This window comes from Molothrus aeneus, chromosome 3 (assembly GCF_037042795.1).
Source record: "Molothrus aeneus isolate 106 chromosome 3, BPBGC_Maene_1.0, whole genome shotgun sequence".
Taxonomy (NCBI): domain Eukaryota; kingdom Metazoa; phylum Chordata; class Aves; order Passeriformes; family Icteridae; genus Molothrus; species Molothrus aeneus.
In genome coordinates this window covers 53,496,226-53,518,235 of record NC_089648.1, presented here as the reverse complement: position 1 = coordinate 53,518,235, position 22,010 = coordinate 53,496,226, and the positions used below count along the sequence as shown (strand labels likewise).

At 39.5% G+C, this 22,010-nt stretch overlaps 1 protein-coding gene across 2 annotated transcripts in view; it reads left to right on the top strand.

Annotated features, from left to right (window-relative positions):
• The window catches only part of SCAF8 (SR-related CTD associated factor 8), an 88,257-nt gene extending 69,821 nt beyond the window's left edge, over nucleotides 1–18,436 (top strand). For both annotated transcript variants that reach the window (XM_066546946.1, XM_066546945.1), the window contains exon 21: nucleotides 17,272–18,436. The gene's annotated coding sequence lies outside the window, so the exon portion shown is untranslated. The remainder of the gene's footprint in view (nucleotides 1–17,271) is intronic.
• The last annotated feature ends 3,574 nt before the right edge of the window (nucleotides 18,437–22,010 follow it).

Here is a 22,010-nt window from a genome sequence, read left to right as displayed (position 1 = left end):
TTTATTGGGTCTCTCTAGTTATATAATTGTATAACTATGGCAAGTAATCAATTACAAGGCACAGCAATCTGGCTTTCTGTACTGAAAGTAAAATAATTTTAGTCTCAGAGGTTACCCAAGTCCATCATTCCCTTCCTTTGAGACATCTGTTCATCCTGAGTGTGATACAGTGTGCTGCATAAAAGCACAAGTTCTCAAAGACACAAATATTGTTCCCAGGCAGGTGGGTGTAAATCCTGATGGAATTGCACCCGGAAAGTAAGTACATTTTGGATCGAAATGTTTGATGATTCTTGGTAACTGTGCTGAAATCAACCTACCTAGGATTAGATTAACATAGAATAAGCATTCTGTGGGTGTTTATAAATATGCACTTTCATAGTCTTTCATGTTGGATTATCCTGTTTCTTTTCACTCAGTGTAATATCTCTTATGTTCAAGCTTCCCTTCTTTCTAGAACTGCCCAGCTCTTTCCCACACCATCACCTTATTTCTCAAGATACTTAAGCCAGGACTTTGTGTCCAAAGATTTTGACTTGGCACAGTTAAGTACAGTACTGAAAAAGGCTGTATTCTTTTGGAATCATGGTCAGTTGTAAAAATGTGCTGCTTTATCCTTCAAGCTCTCATGCTAGGATGCTTGTAAAATAAACCAAGTCACGAAATATGGAATTTTATGGTGACAACTATTATGCCTACAAATTGTCTGTAAATTCCTTCTTTCTTCTGCTTGTTTTGTGGAGATCAGAGGAAAGTATCATATTAACTTCCATAAACCTTGATCTCTCATTGCAGATTTTTCTCGTTCTTATCATATCAATTACCTGAGCATTTTGACTATCATGCTCTCGTTTCCGTGCTATGCATTTCTTGTTCCAGATGAGAAGTGTCCTTGCTTTATTACTTGTAGGAGAGGATCTGGAGCTCTCATACAAACTCATCAATGGTAAAATTTCAGAAAAGTCAGGGGAATCAGGAATTTTTATCTCTGTTAAAATCCTATCTTATATATATGACTAATTCATAGGAATATGATCCATTATGTTAATTATAGTTTTATCAAAGTTGGATTGACTGCTCTAAAGTAAAGATCTCATGTGACTTACTGTAGGCTTTATGTGATAGTGGACAAATTGCTTTATGTCTTAGCATTTAGTTTGGGGTTGTTTTTTTTGATAAAGGGATGATTACAGAATTTGCTTGCCTTTTTTTTTTTCTTTGTTTTACTTGTTTTGAGTGTGACTTATTAGCCGAGGAACATTCTTGCCTGTGTGTTAAGTTTCATAACAGAACAGATTTGGAACAGATTTGGGCCCTGCTGCTACTGCTAGTAATGGGAAGTTTTGTGATGCCTTTTCCTTTAACAACCTGTATGCTTTCAGGGAGATTTTGACTGAACTGTTTAACAAAGACAAGGATGCTTTCATGTAATTAGGAAGTTACAGACAACTCTTCTGTCCATGTAGGCTCACTGTTATTTTCTGTGTCCTCAGTCCCTACTTGGCATAGTTTCTTCAGAGTCTATGCTGCCATAAATGTCTGTAATAATTGTTGAGCATGCAGGAATTTAAAGATGGCATAATGCATAGCAGAAAAGGAATATCTACTACATTCATACATAGCACTTAGGTGGTGCTGCCATCCCATGGTGAGACCAAAGTAGATGCCCAATAGGCCAATCTTATAAAATGAAGGAAAGCAAGTATTTTCTGAAAATTGATGATATCCCACTTAGTTACACCATCTGATAGAGAAGTCACCTTCAGATTTACTTTACTTTATAAGTCATCCTTACCCATGCAAATATGGTCTGCAGAAGCTCTGGAGAAGCTGTGGAATCAAAGGAGGAAAGTGCTCCTTCCCACCCCCTCCCCTCCTCCTGAAGCAGTTAGAGCTGCAAATATCTATTAAATTTAAATTAATTTCAAAGGGCATTGGGCAATGAAATATAAATGCTCCCTTAGTACATTTGGAAAATAAAAAGGGAGTAATCAGGATGTTGCATTGCAAACATTTCTGTGTCAGTGTTGTACTATTTTTTTTACTTTTTTTTTCCGTACAGAGACCATTAAAAAATTAAAATCTGGATGTCTATAAATTGTACAGTCTCATTAGTTGTCTACATTTATAATTAAAAGCTCGTGTAATATGCAGCAATTTTGACATCGTAGCAGGAAAATCATGGGAATCATCATTAAAAATGGTTGAAGCATGACCTTTACCTGAGGAAGTTTTTCAGAAGGCCATAAGGCTTAGCAGGAAAGTAGAAAGAACAACTGAGTAATTGACAGGAGATGTTTAATCCCATTTGTCAATGATTTTGATTTTGCCAGGACAATAGCTATGGTCAGTATTGTCATGTTAGAAGGAATTTCCAACATACACAGTACACTATCCAGTCTTTACGTGTGATTGAGCATAAGAACAGACCTTTGCCTGTGTTTTCCTTGCTCTCCGTTTTATTATTGTAATGGAGAGTAGTTATTAAATTCAATGCTTCTTAACAAATCAAACAAACAAAAACAAACAAACAAAAGAAAATAAAAAGTAAGAGACCTAAGAGACCTGTTGTGAATCCAGTAGTGTACAGGTGAAGTCACTTAAGGGTCTGCACACTCAGGCTTGCCGTTCTGTGAGGGATAGGACCTTTCACAATCTTTCTCCCTAATCTCTACTCCAACTCTTCTAAAAGTAGCAAAACTGGCGGGCCTCACTCCAGATGTTCCCATCTGTCTTTTCCTCTCACTGTCATACTGGGGTTTCTGATCCTATTTTCTCAACCAGATGGGAACAGCAGTCCTGTTGGTGGCTGGGATGGTTGGCCCTGCAATGCAGTGGCCTTGTCCTCCCTGGCAGAGATTTGGCATGGGTGGCTGCCAGCTGCCCCCATGGTGGGAATCTCTATGGTGTGCTAAGCTCTTGGTGTGTCACCCCTTTTCCTCTGCATGCCATCTGCCTTGTCTAGGTACAGCCTTGGTGACCAGGCAGTCAGCCTCAGCCCTGCCTACTGCTTTTAGAACTTGTTCAGCTCATTCTAATGCATTCTTTAACTCACTCCACCAGTGGCCTCACAGCAGTGTACACCTAAATCCTCTGGATAAACCACTCCTGTGATAATACTCCTGTAAACCACTGGAAAGGGCTATGGAAAGCAAAGATGGGGTATGGTAAAGGTATGACTGAGCATGAGCACATAGAAGAGCATCCAGTAGTGACTGAGTGGGTGCTCTCTGCTACTTCCAGCCAATCAAATTAACCAGCTAAATGGATTTGAGAGATTTATCCCTTGTCCTGCAGGCTCCATCCTTCCTGGCAAGCATTTTGAGACAAATGGCAGTCATTTGCATCATAGTATTCAGTCTCTGTGATGGAAAGCTCTGATCTGTGCTTGGTTTCTGTGGCTGAGCACGAGGCTCAGGACAGGTTCTCGCACAGGATCACCTGGACTGTTTGCCTGCTTTCAGGGAGAGCCCAGCACACGTCTCACCTCCACATGGGTTTGTCTCACCACTGCCAGTGCTTCTTGTGACACCAGTACATGCAATACCTGTAGATAACCTGCTGCCTGGCTCACTGGCCTCGTGTTAGAAAGCTTTTCTCCACAACTGCATACTAAGTCATGTCTTCTGCATGATGAACATGGAGAACAATTAGTTATCATCCTCTTCTCATAACAAACCTTTACATATTTTAAATATGTTATCATGTCTTCTTTCTAGACTAAACAATCTATTTCTTTCAACCTTCCATTCTTCTACATCTGTTATCAATTTTTTTGTGGCTTTTACCTGGATTCCCTCCAGCTGTCTCTTTGCTTCAACAGCCCAGTAGGCAGAGCTGGATATAGTAATGCAGTCAAGGCCTTGCCTCTGGTAATAGTGGAAAAATAATTGTTTGATTTGCTTACAGTATTACTCTGCCTATATGTCAGGCTCCCTTTTTCTGCAAGTGGGTAGCATCCTGACTTTGGGTTTTCTTATAGACCACTGTAACTCCCTTCAGCTCTTTTTGTGTTAATTTGTCCTTCTCATTGTGGATCTAATGCAGTAATTTCAGAACATTTATCCAAATTACTGCAGTTATGGTGAGTTCTAGTCCAATCTTATAAACTGCTTGCAACCTCACCCAGTTTAATATATTGTATCAGATGCTACAAATCTCCTTTACCACCAAAGTGTGAGATTGTCAAATATAAAAGGCATCAGATTTACAACTAGCTTGTTTTGAGAAACCTGATGAAAGACCTTTTTTTTTAATGATTGATAACAAGCAGAAGTTATGTAATAGGATGTGGAGTCAGACTTTTCTCTGCCTGTTACTGTCACAGCATATGATGACCTGAGGTCACTGGCATTTCAGCCACCAAAGGCAATGTTCAGGTGCTAAATTGATCTCTCTTGAGCTGCAGGTGATGGCAGCAGTATTCTCACTGGCAAAGTTTATTTTGAACTAGCAAGGTTGTTCAATGCTGCATTTCCTTTTCTAACACTATTGCAGAATTTTTCTTACATTTTTCTATCTTTCTTTTCCCTGCATGTTTGCATGGTGAATTCTTTGCAGTTCTCCCAGCATGTGTACTTACTGATACCTCTTAAATTACTCCTTCAGGGCTCTGAGATAATTAATTATCTCCTGGTATGGCACACTGCTCATTTACTGTGCACTGGGTTAATTTGCTGCTGTGCTTTAGTGCTGCCCTTCTGTAAACTAGTCCTCTCTTTTGAACTCTTTCCCCCTCTGGATTGCCTTTGCCTGGGGGTGTCCTTGATTAGTCTCTGAAGCTGGCTGTGGCTGCATTCCCTGTGCTTCTCAACACTGGTCTGCTCTTTCCTTCCTAGGAAAGATGAAATCTCTCATTTTATAATCACTTTGGTTTGATTTCCTTTCCATTACTAAATTCTAAAAAGTTCTACAAAACTAGAGTTAAAACTAGAACACCCTGCCAAATTACTTCTTCAACAAATACTTGAGTGTGTTTTTCTTCAGGAGAAATAAAAGAGGTGTTAAATACCAAACTTTCTCCATATTCTAATTTTGAAAGTCTTCTGAGTTTTTGTATGCTTCCATGGAGGAGTGCTTTCATCTGAGAAGCCAACAGAAGACTGTTTCAAAGATTGTCTTCACTTCTTGAAGTAACCAGGGGCATACTTTTATGACCTACAATCTAATTCTTTCTACAAACCAGTTGTAGCTGAAAAGCACAGCCTGACCTCAGAAGCCGAATATTGTTTTAAAACATATTCTGCAACTTTTTAAAATACATCTGGAAAATACTTCCTGAAGAAACTACAGGGGATTCTGTGCCTCACCAATATAATGCAAACCACAAAGCGATGAGATAGAACCAGCCGTTATGTCGTGTATATATATATATATATATATGTATCTCACACTACTCCTGGGACAGGCTGTCAACATGCAGTATAATACATATAATCTCTCCTGAGCAGTGAACAAAGCAGAGCTAAGACTGGCAGGATCTTCTACAACCTATATAAATATTTTTAAAAAGAGGTGGACAAGATCCATCTTATATTGGTGCATCACACAGTGAGGGGATTGGTCTCAGAGTGAAGACTTTATGGTTATTGTCTCCTACAGGGCAGATTGAAATCCTGCATATGCAGCCCGTTTTTCCTTTAGGGAAGGATCTCTGTGGTTCAGCTATTTGAGTATGTTTCTTATTTTCTTTGTTTAAAAAATATTCTGTAATAGTTATTTCAGACCTCTGCAAATGGATGACAAATAGCCACATTTTAGTTAAACCAGAATGTTCTTTAAAACCATTTCTTACCCTGCTTTCAGTGCTATTTTAGTAGCTCTGTGGGTAACAACAGCATATTTCTTTCTTTGGAAGTTCCAAATACTAGAAATACTTTAGGGGAGTAATTTTGGTTCAGTTTGTATTCAAACAGATAGGCTATATATCATGGGTGTTATATAATGCCTGTAATTTAAGAGTCCACAATGAAAACAGAACATTTATTATATTCGGAGACATTTCCAGGGAGTGAATAACTATGATTAAGTGAATAGGCCATTAGCTACCACTATTACAGCTCAAATGCAGCTGAAATAGCATTTATTTAGTGGTAAAAAATATTTGGCAACACTGCACTTGCAAAAAAAAAACCCCAAAACTTTACATTTGGAAAGTTCTCTACATTCCTAGGAATCTCAAAAGAAATGGTATTTAAAGGCACCAGACTCAATTTTCCTAGGCTGTAACTGTACAAGAAATATACTAAGTATATAATTTAGGCAAATATTGCCTTTTAACAGTCTTACACCAACATATGTAAGAACTCAATAATCAAAGTAGCTGTGGGCATGAAGTTTTCTATGAATTGATTAAGCCTTCTCACTCAGTTATCTCCATTTTATTGAACACATTTACTTCTGGTCAGATGCATTTGTTCTTTGCAGTACATACATTTTCACAAGTATTTGGATCACTGAGGAAATATGCTCTGCAATTAGAGAAAAAAATACCTACCTCTTCATTTTAGCAGTATTACTAATGAAATAATGATAGCAAGATTTTTCTGTTAGTGATATGAGCCAAAGAGCCCAACCTAACAGATACGAAGTTACTTACAGTATTTTATTTGGTTTTTTTTTAATGTTGTCTTGGTATTGAAATAGATTGTTCTTTTTTGTGTATCTTAAAAACCTTCTATTGCAATGGCTACTGAAAGCTTTGCTTATAGTAAGAGAGTTTTCCTTTGTGTTGAATTTTTATTCAAAACAAGAACCAGAGTATTTCTTCAAGGTATTATTAAGGATCTTTAATATTAAATTTAATATTCTTGGCAGTTGAATCTGATCTGAAACAAAAGATCCTCTGAAGTTTCTCTATCTTCTCTGTCTCAAACAATTTGCAAATGTATTTCGTGATTTCTATAACGCCAGATCTCTTCAGAAGTGCTGTTGATAGTTACAGTAAGAAGATATTTTAGTAATTTGAAGAATATTTCTGGTTTAAATCCTTTGGTGAACAAGAATTATATGAATTTGGCTGTGGTGCTCTCTGGAAATCCTTGGCATCCAGAACAGGCTGCATTCCCCAGCTGACTGATTCTGATGGATAACTTTCCATGGATTGGGTGGTCTGTGGTGGAGCTGAGGGACAGACTCTAGCTATAGTGATTGTCTTTTTTAGAAAAAAATACTGTCTCTTCACAACTGAAGTTGATTATTTTTTCCCATTTCTTGGAAAAAATAGTGTCTTTTGACAATCGTACACTTGAAAAATCTAAACATTTTGAAGAGCCTAATATTGAACTTCACAAGATTTTAGAAGTGGACATTTGCAAAAGAGATAATTTTAAAAGCAGAGGTATCAAGAGAATGCAACTACAAGTCTTTAAAAACAGATCAGTCTTTGTCAGAGCTAATGGAGAATAATGGTGATGGAGATGTTTCTTGATATGGAGAGTTCGGAAACAAAAGATGGGATCAGGTAAAATAATAAGTTCTTGTTGATTGTGGTAATTGTTTATACAGAGCTATTCCCATTGGTTTTTGCTAAGAGGCACATTACAATTTTTTTTAAGAGACAGATTTAAGCACACCAAAAAGTCTAAAATGTAATATGAGAGAAAGTTAAAAAAAAAAATTAACAGTTCATCCAGTTAACCTGCCAGCATGGACTTAATAGTAGTAAGTCATTGGGGGACCATAGCTGGCATCATAGCAGTCTGTAGTCTTCAACAGGTGTAGAGCCTTGGCAGTGCTCTGGAGCTCTGTCCCATAATGATTATCTGAGGTATTTTTTTATATGTTGTGGCATTTGATTGGAATAACTGAAATGAATGAGCAGTAACACCAATGTAGGTTGAGCCAATGTTTTCAGAATTTGTGGAGAGGCAGCTGACTAGAAAATGGACTTAATGATCTGAAACAAAATGACCTACAGGAAGATTATCTTCTGCTTATTTAATGCTGCAGTGATCTAACGTCAGCACAGGGACATTTATAGAATAACAAGAGTATGGAAGTAAGAGGCATTTTGTTTACATAATCTATAAATTTTAATTAAGTTGTCAAAATATTTTTAGTTCCAGGCCCAACAAGGCAGAACCAGACTAGAATTACTGACTTTGTGATCAATAGCAGCTGAGGTCGCATAGAAACCACAAGTAATGGCAAATCATTACTTAGACCTAAAATAAGATTATTTAAGTCATTAATTAAAGCTAAATATGAATAATTGCATTTAAATGTAGACTGATATTTTCAAGCAATTTTTAGGATCTTTAAGAGAAGCTCCATGTTGTAAGGTTCACCTTTACTGGCTATTCATGCATTTCTAATTCACCAGGGACATAATTCCTGTACTGCAGCAATTGGAAACAGTACTTCCACTGCAAAGTGAGAACTGTGAAGGGCATGTGGGGAAGCAGGCTAATGGTCACCAGTACATAGCTAAGACCAGGCAGAAGATACAATTGTTAGACAGCAGAGTGCACAGAGGAAATGCATTCATTCTGCAGATTGACAAAACAGATGGTGGGTACCTTTCATCCAAAGGGGATGCTGCAAGATTGGGATAAAATTTAGTAGTGCAAACATGAAGTTGGGTGTTCAATGAAGTAAAGTTTCTACAATTAGTTTTTAGAGACATCAAAACAAGTGAGAATAAAAAAGTACGTTTATTAGTTATGAGTTATTTCTGAGCCATTGGTGCAGTGCGTTAAAAAAAAAAAAAAAGGAAATGCTATCTTAGGACATATCAAGCAAGGTAACTCCAGCAGAGAAAGTGAAGTTATCAGTGTCTTAATCAAAATCACTCAGGTTGGAAAAAGACCTTTAAGTTCATCAAGTCCAACCATTAACCCAGTTCTGCCAAGTCCACCACTAAACCACGTCCCTAAGGACCAGTTCTACATGTCTTTTAAATACCTCCAGGGATGAGGACTCAACCACTTCACTGGGAAGCTTGTTCCAGTGCTTGACAACCCTTTTCATAAAGAAAATTTTCCTAAGATCTAATCTAAACCTTCCCTGGTACAACTTGAGGCCATTTCCTTTTGTCCTGCCGCTTGTTACTTGGGAGTAGAGACTCATCTGACCTGGCTACAATCTCCTTCCAAGGAGTTGAAAAGAGTGATGAGGTCCCCTCTGGGCCTCCTTTTCTCCAGGCTAAACAACCCCAGCTCCCTTAGCCACTCCTCACAGGACTCGTGCTCCAGACCCTTCAACAGCTCTGCTGCCCTTCTCTGGACATGCTCCAGCACCTCAGTGTATTTCTTATATTGAGGGACCCAAAACCAAACACAGGATTTGAGGTGAAGCCTCACCAGTGCTGAGTACAAGGGGACAATCCCTGCCCTGCTCCTGCTGGCCACACCATTGCTGAGCCAGGCCAGGATGCCATCGGCCTTCTTGGCCACCTGGCACAGCTGGGTCATGCTCAGCTGCTGTTTTCCAGCACCCCCAGGTGCTTTTATGCCAGGGCACTTTCTAGCCACTCTTCCCCAGCCTGTAGCCCTGCCTGGGGCTGTTGTGACACAAGTGGAAGACCTGGCACTTGGCTTGTGCCACTGGCTCAGCCAACTGGTCCAGCCTCTGGGAGCATCCCTCTGTAGAGCCTTCCTGCCTTCCAGAAAATCAACATTCCCACCAAGCCTGGCGTCATGTACAAACTGAGGACGTGCTTGATGCCCTCCTCCAGAACATCAGTAAGGGTATTTAACAGAACTGGCTCCAGCACTTAGTCCTGGAGAATCCCACTTGTGACTGGCCACCAGCTGGATGAACTCCATTCACCACCACTCTGGGCCCAGCCATCCAGCCAGTTTTTAACCCAGTGACCAGTACAGGAACTCCTGTCCAAGCCAGGAGCAGCCAGTTTCTCCAGGAGAGTGCTGTGGGAAATGATGTCAAAGTCCACGTAGACAACGAGGACAGTCTTTTCCTCATCCACTAGGCAGGCCATCTTGCCATGGAAGGAGACACAATTGGTCAAGCAAGACCTGCCTTTCACAAAGCCACAGTGTCTGAGTCTAATCCCCTGGTTGTCCTGTACATGCCATATGACATGTACAGGCACTCAAGATGACCTGGTCCATGACCTGCCTGCCTCAGGACCAAGGTCAGGCTGACGAACCTCTAGGTCCCTGGATTCTCCTTTCAATCCTTCTCATGGTTGGGCATCGCATTTGCCAACTTCCAGCCATCTGGGACCTCACTGGTAAACCAGAACTAGCGATAAATGATGGGAAGTGGCTTGCTGAGCACTTCTGCCAACACTTTCAGTATCCTTGAATGGATCCCATCCAGCCCATAGACTTGTGTCTGTCTACGGAGTGTAACAATTTTCCCTTGGATTAAGAGGCTTCATTCTACTCTCTGTCCCTGTCTTGCAGCTCAGGAGTCTGGGTACCCTGAGAACCACTGGTCTTCCTATTAAAGACTGAGGTAAAGCCATTGAGTACCTCAGCATTTTCCTCATACTTTGTGACTATATTTCACCCCACATCCAGAAAAATATGGAGTTTCTCCTTAAGAAGCATTTTAGCTGTCTTTTGTGGCTGCAGCCAGATTAAGTTCTGGTGGGGTTTGGGCCCTTCTAATTTTCTGTCTACATAACCTCACAAGATCCTTGTAGTGATCTGGACTTCTCTGCCCCTTCTAAGGATTATAGACTTTTCATTTTCTCCTGAATGCCAGCTGAAGCTCTCTGTTCAGCCAAGCCCATCTTGTTTCCTGACAGCTTATCTTTTGAGATGTGGGGATGGCCAGCTCCTGCACCTTTAAGATGCTTTGGGTTTTTTTAAGAATGTCCAGCCTTCCTGGATTCCTTTGCCCTTCACAACTGCCTTCCAAGAGACTCTGTCAACCAGTCTCCTAAACAGAACTTTGTAGGATAAAGTCTCATCATTCATGTTCCAGCAAAATTAAATCAAAAAGTGGAAGACACCGAGAAGCAAGCTAGGGAAAGAACAGGAAAGCAAGAGGATGTTAGCAAGAGGATGGTAACAGATGTTAACTTAACCCTATAAAAGGAAATTTGGGAAAGAGATTGAATAGAGTCTCTCTAACCACCTCCAAGAAGAGCACACCCAAAAAAAGAGAAAATATCTTTATTGTGAAAACAAGCCTCACAATTATAAATTGATCATAAAAATGCAGGCTTCAAATCAGGAAAAATTATTCCAGTCATCAGAGCAATGAACTTCAGGAACAGTAAGTAAAAAGATGTTAAAAAAAATTAGGATACAGCTTGGCCAGTTAATGGAACAGAATGGGAGAGGCCTGCATGCTGAGACCTTTCAAAGTAGTACCCCTACTTTGTACCCCCCTATTCCACATAGTAAAGGGCTACGGACTATTTTTGCATGCTCCAGAGTTTGCTGTCAGGAACCAGAAGCTCATAGGTATTCAGTTAAAATTAAAGTTAAAAAATTAAGAGACTTGAGTTGTGAGAGAGAAGAAAACTCCTGGCAGTTTGGTTTGTCTCAGAATTGCCACAAGCCATCAGCGTGTTACAGCCCTGACAAACACCCAGAGAGGTGTAAGAGCTTCCATTCCATTTCAGGGTAGGGTTACTGACTGGGGCTTCAGCTTGCTTCCTCCATGCTGCTGGAAGCCCAGCCAGGAGTTACTGCTTTGAGAAGAGTACAGGGAACTGCTATGTCCTGCTGGCATACAATTTATTAGCCAATTCCAGCTGATTCTCAGTGATTGTGCAATGGCTTTTTATTTGCTTTGTCCCAGTGTGCCCATTTATAGGAAAACATCAGCCCCACAACCGGGAGGCAGCAACATCCAACCCATCCAGCGACATCTTGGGTGAGAGAGGCACTGGTGCCGAGCGCTCCCCTCCCTGTGGCTCACACCAGGGCAAAACAGCACTTTGGGACAACTTCTGTTCTCTGGGACACTGACAGCAAACAGCTCCCTGAATCAGTCACAGGCACCTGAGGCTAACCCAGCTCCTGCAAGTTGAAGAGGTCCAGGTTATTTTAAGGCTTCTCCTGCAGGACTGATGCAGCGTGTCTGCAGTCACACTGTCGGCTCCCAGCTCTCCCACGGAACCTGTGGCTGTTGTGGGGATGCTCTTGCTGCCAGCTCAGGCACCAACCCACCCACAGCTTGTCCTCACAGCTTCACAGCTTCAGTGCATACCAAAAGGGTTTGCTTGAAGTGCCCCTGCTGTGTTTATGGATGTGCCTTTGCCTTGAAGCAAACCAGAAGCATTCCTGCAGTCGAGCTCAGCTGCGGAGAGATTAAGGCTGTTCTTCATTAACACCTTGAAGTGTTGTTTGCAGTTTCCAGCTCACACCATCTGCCATTCCGTAGCCACACCAATGAACACTGTTTGGCTTGAATGTAGATGAAGTGCTCTAGCAAGTATGTCAAGAGTTGGCTCATGATCGAGTTTCAGTCATGTAAGTGTGTAGGCATACCCCCAAACAAACTTAAATCTTTCTCTCCATCGTGGCAAGGCAGAGCAGGATAACTGCGTCAGCCAGCAAAGCTGGAGGACAGTGTATTTGGATGTTTCTTGTCATGCAAATGCCAAATATTCAAAAATTGTGCTTTCCAAGGTTATGAGACTGGCTTTAAAATAGTGTAATCTTAAAATAAAGTCTTTAGAAATCCCTTTCATATTCTGCTTTTCTCAGATTCTTTTGAGCCTAGCAGCACCTAAAAATCACATTTTTTCATATTCTCATCTATGAGCATAGAAAAATGAACTAAAAAATGAAAACTCCTGTTCATGCAGGAGCAACTCTCTTCAGAAGGAGAAGCTTTACAGAAAAACATCACATTGTGGAGCTCACTCTCTGGAGCTGATAACACTGGATTTGACAAAGCTAGGGACTGAATTGCCAAAGTTTGCACAGCTGTAAGAATGATATAGTTCAGATTACAGAACTCTTGCTGAGAGAAGATACATATGGAGTGAAAAACACCAGGTATAGATTACCTGAAAGGAAGGGAAGAAAGGAAAAAGGCCAGGGGGAGCTACAGTTTTCTTGTGCAATGCAGTACAAGCATCTTCAGTCACACACCAGGGAAACTGCTTCAAGGCTGTGAGATTCTTCCTTCAGCCCAGAACTCACCCACTCCCATAAAAGGTTACTTGATGCCAGCCTGGATTTTGGAGGACTGGCAACTGGATTGTCACTTGGTACCCTTGTCAGGTCTTACCTACAGAATGCAGTGTGCCACTGGACTGTTCATTTCTAACTGATATCACTTACACCACCATATACAGTGCAGAAAAGCTTTGAAAGTCCTTCAGATTTTTGAATCGTGTTAGGTAGGATTTTTTTCCAATGGTTTTAAATTGCTTTAAATTATACACTGCTTGTGTTTAAAGTATACATTACTATTTTAAGCAGATTCATGCGGTTATTAAACTAGCTAATTCTTGTTAATTTAAAAATACACTTCTAAATAAATTCTCTAGAGTTTTAGAGACTTTGTTAATCATTGTAATTAGGTATAGTTTAAATTTAGCACATTGTTACTTCACTTTAGTCTTATATCCCCAATGACTTGATGATATCAAGACTCAAAGGTATATTCTAACACTTAATATTTGCCCTTTAATTTGTTTAAAAAATTAATTATAAGAATATTTTTGTATACAGATACAGAAATAACATAGTAATTCAAATATTGAACATTACTGCAATTTCTTCCCCTAATACTCCTTAGGCTGAGTCATGGAAAACACTCTGATAATTTTCAAGTTTCCTCCTGCCTCTTCATAAATGACAGCACAATATGTACAAAACATCATATGATGTTCCAAATGTTATTATTATCTTGATAGAGGCTTCTCTAACATCAGGGACAAGGGCTTCATAATTTAATTCAAGTATTGTAATGATCAGCATTCGCATAGTGTAAAGCTTAAGACATCTGACCTCAAGGAACAAACAGATTGAGGTTTGACATTATCAGTAATCTAGTCTTTAACCACAAACTTTCACTGGAATTTAAAGTCAGTTAAATTATGTAAGTTCTATGCTGCTTGCTAAATTGAGGAAATTTTGCACTTTCTATTAATCTTTATTTGATAACTGCAGTCTTAATTACCCTGAGTGTTACTACTTTTCCCCCTGTCAGACACACTGACTTTAAATGTTGCACTGTTTAAAAACAGACTCCTGTTTCTCCTTTTGAAAAGAAGGCGTGAGACTCATCTCACTTTACGCTTGCAGTACATTTACACTGCGGAGCTGACTGCTCTCTCTCTGTAGCACAGAGTGAGCGCTCTGCAGTGCGAGTCACACACCCACACACACCTCTCATGGCTGCTCCTGCCACTTGTGTTAGGCACTTAGGCAAGCGTGGCACAAATTCTCCTGCCATCACTGACTGGCTCCAGATAACTCTGGTTGGATACTTTTGCTTGCCATGGATTGCAAAGAGAACAATGATGATCTTTTAAGGCAGGAGTCACCATGACACATCTCTCCATGTTAACAAGTTATCAGCTCTTCTGGCCCTTAGCAAGCTGCTGCCTGGACTTTCAGTAATGCTTTTGACTGAACAGTTTGTCTCTCTTTCCCTGTCACTGTAAGCAAAGTCTTGACTCTCAGAGATCCTAGCCCTTTTGACAAAAAGACAAAAGTAATTCTGGTATCTGTATGTCTAAAATTCTTGATAAAAATCCCCTAAATCTCTGTAATTTATAACCCCTAGAGCTGTTCTCAGTAAGGAGCAGACATCTGCTTTGTCTCATTTTCAGGACATCTGACTTCCTGTAAAAAGCAGGTTTTTTTGTGGGATTTCCTCTCTGCCTTGGCAGTCAGACAGCAGACTGTACATCATGAGTGGTCAGGTTGGCTCACCTGTCCTTTATCCTCTTTCCTTATTTTCCACTGGAGAAAACTGGAAGTATTTGTGTGTACTCTGTATGCTGCTGTCTCTCTGTCACCACGTATTTTTCAGAGGAAGTCAGTCTTACTTTTCTTTCACTGGAAATCCAGTGGGATATATCCCTTAATATCAAATCAAATTTTGTTTTAATTGAAGGTGGGCTTTGTGTTGTATTTCAGCTTCTGCTGGCCTCCAGTTCCTCCAGTCGAGAAGAAGCTGGGGACTCTTTTCCATCTTGGAGAGCAAGTTATTTCACATTTCTGAGTAGCACAGATGGCACAAACAAAACATATCATAGAGTGAAAAGTAGAAGAGGTCTGCTAATAATCCAAATTAGATTAAGAAGAGGGATCTGTGCCTCCTGTATTTGTGGAATTGTCTTGTATCTTCATAAAGATTAATATAAATGGTAACCTATTCTTTGCAAAGCTCAATATGACTGGTCCTCTTGGTCTCAGCAGTCTTTTTCAGTATATTTCTGATGAAGATATCTTTTGCAAGATAAACAGTAATTTTGTGGTCTAGAGTTTTGTGAAGTTGTGCAACTGATTTGTTTCTAAACTGTAGTGGTATGTGTTTGTTATTTTCTCAGTGGAATGTTTCATTGAACAAAATTCAATTTTAAAAGGCTGTGAAACAATTCCATTAGTCTAAATTGAACAATATTTCAATAAAGCACATACTTCATAAAAGTAGCCATATAGATGTGAAATCAATTGCTAGGAAGACTGTGTTATCACTTGAAATCTTCTTTCCGTAATGGTTCTATTTTTCTATTTTCAAAGTCTATATAATTCTTCTTGAAATATGTTTGCTTGTATTAGCAGCTTTATTTAAACAAGATGTATGGTAAAATATTTCAGTTGTTACTGTTCTTATGTACTAGGGAAACTGGGCTAGAATAAATTATCATAATGTGAGGGCATAAATTATTTGGAAACCATATACAAGGAATAGTTCTCAATGATACTCCATTTAGTAGAGTTTTTCAAGTGTTTTTTCCTTGTTCCAGTAATATTCAGTATTCTCACTGATGGTTTGGATGAAAGGTTACAATGTACACTTAATAAATTCATAGAGCAGAACAAGCATTTTGGAAGCAAGGCTGTGGAAAATGACAAAGTAAAGATAAAATATGCTGATGGTTAAAATTGGTTAGACGAACATCAGCAGGCATTACATTGGTCAGGGGTGAGCAAAGAGATCTCTCACAGCACCTGCTACCTCAATTTCTTTAGTGATTTCTATTTATGTGATAATTATAAGAATAATTATACATAAAATAAGTATTTTGTGTAGCTCCAGAAAATTGCAGGGTATATAACTAAAAACTTAGCACTGGTTCAGGAATTCATTACATGGCTTTTGTACTTACCTTAGATTGAAGCAATTATACTTCTTATCATTCTGCCCATGTCAGTACTGATTGAAAATTGCTAGGGTCTGATGGCTTTGAGAATGGTCTTTGTGAAATAAATATGTGAACATAGTCAAATGTCTGTGGTAGGATATAGTGCATTCATATTTGTAAGGAATTTTGGCCTTCAGCGTACTCACAGTCCATGGAAAAAGGTGGACACCTTGAAGTTACCAAGGGAGTGGGATAATCACCTTCCAGAGGTACCTCTGCCTCTCTTACATTTTCTGCAACAAATATATATTGGAGGTGTATTCTTAGTTTTTCCTATCTCAGTCTGTGATACTAAAAGTTTGATTTTCTTGGACTTCACTGATGACTATCTTAAAAAATTCTAATTGTCAGAAAATCAGAATAGATAATGTAGACGTCTGTTTTGACCCTTGGTTCTGTGAAGACAATTCAGTGAGTCATTTAGGAAGCTTTTATAGTTGTTACCATTAATGTAGAGGTCTATTTTGACCCTTGGTTCTGTGAAGCCCATTCAGTGAGTCATTTATGAAGCTTTTATAGTTGTTACCAATACATAATGGGCATGACCAATATGTGTTAGAGATAGTTCTATAACAAACTCATATAAGCCACTTATTAACCTGTTGGATTCTTGCTCATTGTTTGTTAATCCTTTACTCTGTATCTTGTGTACAGTGTGTGAGAGAGACAATACAGGACTTTAATCCAGAAAATCTGCTATACAAAAATAATTTTTACAAGGATAATATTATACTGATGTTTTTAAAGTACTAAGTTACTGGACATTTATTTTTTAGATAATGGTATGTTTGATCCTGGATAATGTTTTAGGAACCATACAGAATAAGGCCTTTCTCCCTCATAAGCATTGTGTGGCTAACAGAGAGACTGTAAACTTTATCCCAAATCTTTTCTTAGTGAAGCATTTACTATTGCATGGCTGAAAAAACAAAAAGTCTCATTTATAGGACTTTTTAAAAATTGGAATTAAACTCCAGCAACCAGTGATGACTAGTTATTGTTCCTTTTGTCAACAGGGAAGATGAAGGAAGTTCTGGCAGCTTACCATGTCCCGGGCTCTGCAGAGCTAAGTGAGAAGTGCTCCCAGTTCTAGCACGCATCACATCCCATCGACCTTGGGTCTGGAGTGCCAGAAGGATCCCAGCGCTGCGCTCTGAGACGGCTCTGAGCACCTCAGTACCCCCTTCTTGACAGAACCCAGGGATGGCAATATTACACACCAGTATTACCTGTCTGGGGCAGGTTTAATTTTATAAATTAAAACAATAAACTCTATGAGTTTCTAGACCATATTTGTGCTGTTGAGGATGATCTGCTCAGATGAACAGTTTTGCATCCATCGAAGAGACAGGTTCTTCTGCTGGACCAGAAGATGACAGTGGACTGTATATTGTAACTAATATCATTTGTAGCATCTCCTAGTGCAAATAATTGAAGAACAGGTGGCAAGAAAATCCTGTGGGGAATAAGACATGCTCTGTTTTGATTTACAGATTTTATAAAAAGTTTTGTTTTTTTAAAGATAACCACTTTTAGATAACACTATGTGTGCAGTCTATGTGCAGCTCTTCACTGTGGCTGTCTGTATTCCAGAGATGATGAATGCCTTGTAAGACACCTCAACTTTTTAAAATTTGTGATTAATTCTTAAATTATGAGATTATAATGGAAAACTAGAAAGGAAAACTTCTAGGGCTTTTATTTGACTGGATGTCTCCAATTACATCCCATTACTTCTCCTAAAAGGAGAAGGAAAAGGCAGGAAGTAGAAATTAAATGCAAAACCCCCCACATTGCATTTCTTCTTTTGGCATATGCACCTATCTAAATGTGTGTTTGATCTAATATCCAAGGAGAGGGAAACAGCTAAAAGTTAGCTGAGCCATCACACAAAAGGTCTGTGGTTTTGGGCAGTATTTGCTAATTTTGTCTCTTGAATAGCTATAGAAAAGAAGGAATATGTATATGCCCCAACATATGTGAAAAGGACATACTTGCCATTCCTTTATTTATTTTTGCTCTTTCAAAAATTAAAGTGTCAGTTATTTGGAATGCTGTAGTCTGTGGTCTCTTTACATTTGTTTAGTGAGAACCTTTCAGCAAAATCATTCCCATTACAGTGTAACTGCATGGTGACCACAGCTTTGGGCCTGTATAATAAAGATCTAAATTCAAAATTTTTTTTCTCAGCATTTTCTCTATTTTTATGTTGTATCTGCAAGTTTTTAATTGGAGTCCTGCTCCTTGCTATGCCTGGAAGATTTGGCAATATTTTTAGGAAGAAATGTATTTGTGTGGTTGAACCTCCTTCTCCTTTGTATTATTATTTACAACAGTTTAGAGGACAGATACAAAAAGTTAACAAATCAAAAGAGATGCTTAAATTCAATTTGCACATGATCCCCCGGGACAATAAGGAGATCAGGCTCTTTGCATCCTTGATTTAAGGCCATGCTCAAGTATTTGGCATCTGGTCTCTATTAATTGGTAACCCTGCAAAGGTATTGGAGGAAAAAGCTGCAGAAAAGTTGAGTCTAAGCTGGCTTTGATTTGCTGTGTGTGATATATTGTGCTGAACACACAGCTGTGCTGTACAGCACAGTTCAAAAGCCAGTCAGATCCTTTTTACTTCCTCCTTCTTATTTTCTTCTCCAAAGACAAAATTTTAAATTATAAAAATGTTCTTCATGTAGCAATGAAGTTTGTGTGAGCAAAAACTGCTCATGTCATTTCAAAAATAAATGTGGTCCTGACAAGGCTATCTAAGCCATGCTGTATTTGGTTTGTCAACAAACAAGTGTTTGTCCCACTATGGTTAGCTCATAGCAAATATCTGAATTCCTATCAACAGAACACTTCTGACTTTCAAAATCTTTTAGTTGGTCATCACTATTATCCTGTATGTAGCTGTGTATGGATGGTGGAGTGCTTACTGCAGTGGCATCCATACCAGTGCATTTAAACACTGGTTTTATGTGTTTAAAATAAAAAAAAAACAAAATAGGGGCAGACAGCAGCATTTCAGAGCGGCTGATCAATTGCAGCTAATCTAAAGCTGAGCTCCTGCTCACCTTCTGCCCTGCTCACACCTTCCCACAACCTCCCTCAAAGAGCTGCACACCTAAGAGGCTTCCTCGTGTGACTGAAAACACCCTTGTGTAAGAGTTTAGCTCGTGTGCCAGCTCTGACACCGGGGAGAGGGTGGGAAGGAACACCTTTTAGTCAGCAGTTTAGTTGTAGGTTGGCTTATACTGATAGAGCACACATATCCCCAGGTGCCTCTGTGAAGTAACTAATCATATTACCTTAACTTTCTGTTTCAGGACATTGCTTCCCTATGGCTAAAAGGCGTTCCTTGATTCAGTAACAACACAATGAAAATAAAGCACTGGAAAATCTTTAGAAAATAGTATTAATGGTGTCTTTAAAACTATTTGCACAGTGGCAGTATTTGTGGTACCAGAAAAATACAATGCCACAAGAGGAATACATTCTTGCCATTCAAATTACTCTGAATATCAAAACGTTTTCAGAAATACGGAAGTGAAAGCTGTGGGCCATAACAGTAAGAGGGCAGCACAAGCCCACTCTGCTAGCAGACCCTGAGCTATTAATGAGGTTTATGTTCAGTGTGTGGACAGCTGGAGCCATCAAAACTGTACATGCTTGAGCTTGACCATAGCACCATTTGAATATAAATTACAAGAATGAATTGCCCCAAGAGCAGGGCCTTATTTTGGAGAAATGGCTTTTTTTCTGTACCAGAGGCTGCTGAAGTTTGACTGTCCCGTTGAGTGAACTTTTCTGACTTTTTCTGACGAGATGGGTGACTGTTGCCCATCTGTTGAAGGAGTGATTGAAAAACAAAACACAACAAAACAGGCAAACCTTTTGGCACTCCAGTAAGGGCAAAGGTTGAAGCTTTTTGTTCTTTGGATGAATTCCCCTTTGAGATGCCTCTCCATGCTTTTCCTTGGCATCTGGACAAGCCCTTCTTTGTGAAGGGACATGAATATGCTGAGGCGTGCAGTGCACCCTCTCTTCAGTCTGCTTCAAAGGAAAGTTTCAAAAGTCATTATTTTCTGGCAACTTTAAACATCTGAATGGGCCTGTGCTGTGTAAGGCAGCGCTGGCTTTACAAACAGTATTAGCTGATTTTGATGACTTGGAACAATTCAGTATTTGCTCAATTAGAACAGATACTAAATGTGGACTGTGTAGCTTAGCAGACAAGAGTGTTGGTTTTGCTGACTGAATGTAATGTGTGAATATGGACTTCACATTCGAATGAGATGATCTTAAGTAATTTCCTTAGCAGAAAATAGTCCATTCAAAGAATAAGAACATCTGTTCAGAGCTGACCTGAAATAAATTGTAGTTTTAGAGACAGGTCTTTTGTCCAGCATTGTTTGGGCACTAGACATGTAAGAAACAGTTGACTCTCCAGCTCACAGCTGAGGTTTCAATGACATATCTGCTACAGCTGAGCACATCAAATCTTACCTGTGGCTGCAGTTCTGTTCCTGCTGCCAGTCTGCACTGCTGTGATAGCACAGGCTTTTACAAACATCAGCTTGCTTTAGATTGCTTACAGTTACATTCCCTTGAGTTTGAACTATGTGTGTGTGTGTGTATGCTACTGTTGATTCAGCCTGTACATACACAGAAAACCCCACCAGTGTGGAGGGATAGAATGTAAGAAAATAAAGATAGTGCATAGGTAATCTCACACCTGCGGAGTTGCAGCTGTGCTAATCACCAAAGATTAGGAACAGGCCTGCCCTTAATAGGCCACAGCTGTGTCCAATAAGAAGAAAAGTGCTACAAAAGAATGGGCTAGCTGATGGTGAAGAGAATTAGAGTTTGTTGTTTGTGGAGGTGGAGTTTGCTGTTTGTGCTCTGAAGAAGGAGTCAGTGCTGTGAGGAGCTGCCCATGAGAGATCACTGAGAAGGTATGGAACTTTTGCAATAAGACAACAACACACCCGTAATTATCAAATGCTTATATTTGTTAGCTGTTACTCTAAAAAGCCCAAGTTTCTTAGAAACTATGATCATATTTCATAAGAAATTATGTACCTTACTTTTTAAATTCTCTGTTGCAACCTCCCTCTAGTAATCAAGGTTTAGCTTGGATATTAGGAGAGAGTTCTTTACTGTGAGGGAGGTGAGGCAGAGGAACAGGTTGCCCAGTGAGGTTGGTGATGTCCCATTCCTGGAAGTGTTCAAGGCTAGGTTGGATGGAGGTCTGAGCAACCTGGTCCAGTGACAATTATCCTTGCCCATTACAGAGGATTGGAACTAGATGATTTTTAAGATCCCTTCCAACCCAGGCTGTTCTATAATGCTGTGAAACCTTGTTAAATACTGACTAAGGGAGTCTCAAAGAAGTTTGCAGGCAGAGTATCATTTATTCTAACTTGTAAGTAGATAAGCCAAGTCACCAGAGAGCTAAGTAACTTCATGGATATTTCACGAGAAGTTGCTTCACTGCAATCAACAATAAAAAAATTAATGATCATGTAAGGAATCTTACTTAAGAAGTTATCACACAATTTTTGTCACTCCCTGTTGCATTTGCCTTCTATGTGAAGAAAGCTCCTCTGTCAGCAGCTTCACTTACCTCAGCTGCTCTGAGAGTTCTGCATCCATGCCCTCTACATCTTGCAAGAAACAATGAGGTTGCTTTACTCTGTATGATAACCTGAACTGCCCTCCAGGAATTGCTGTGAAGGGCCAGATCTTATCACTGTTT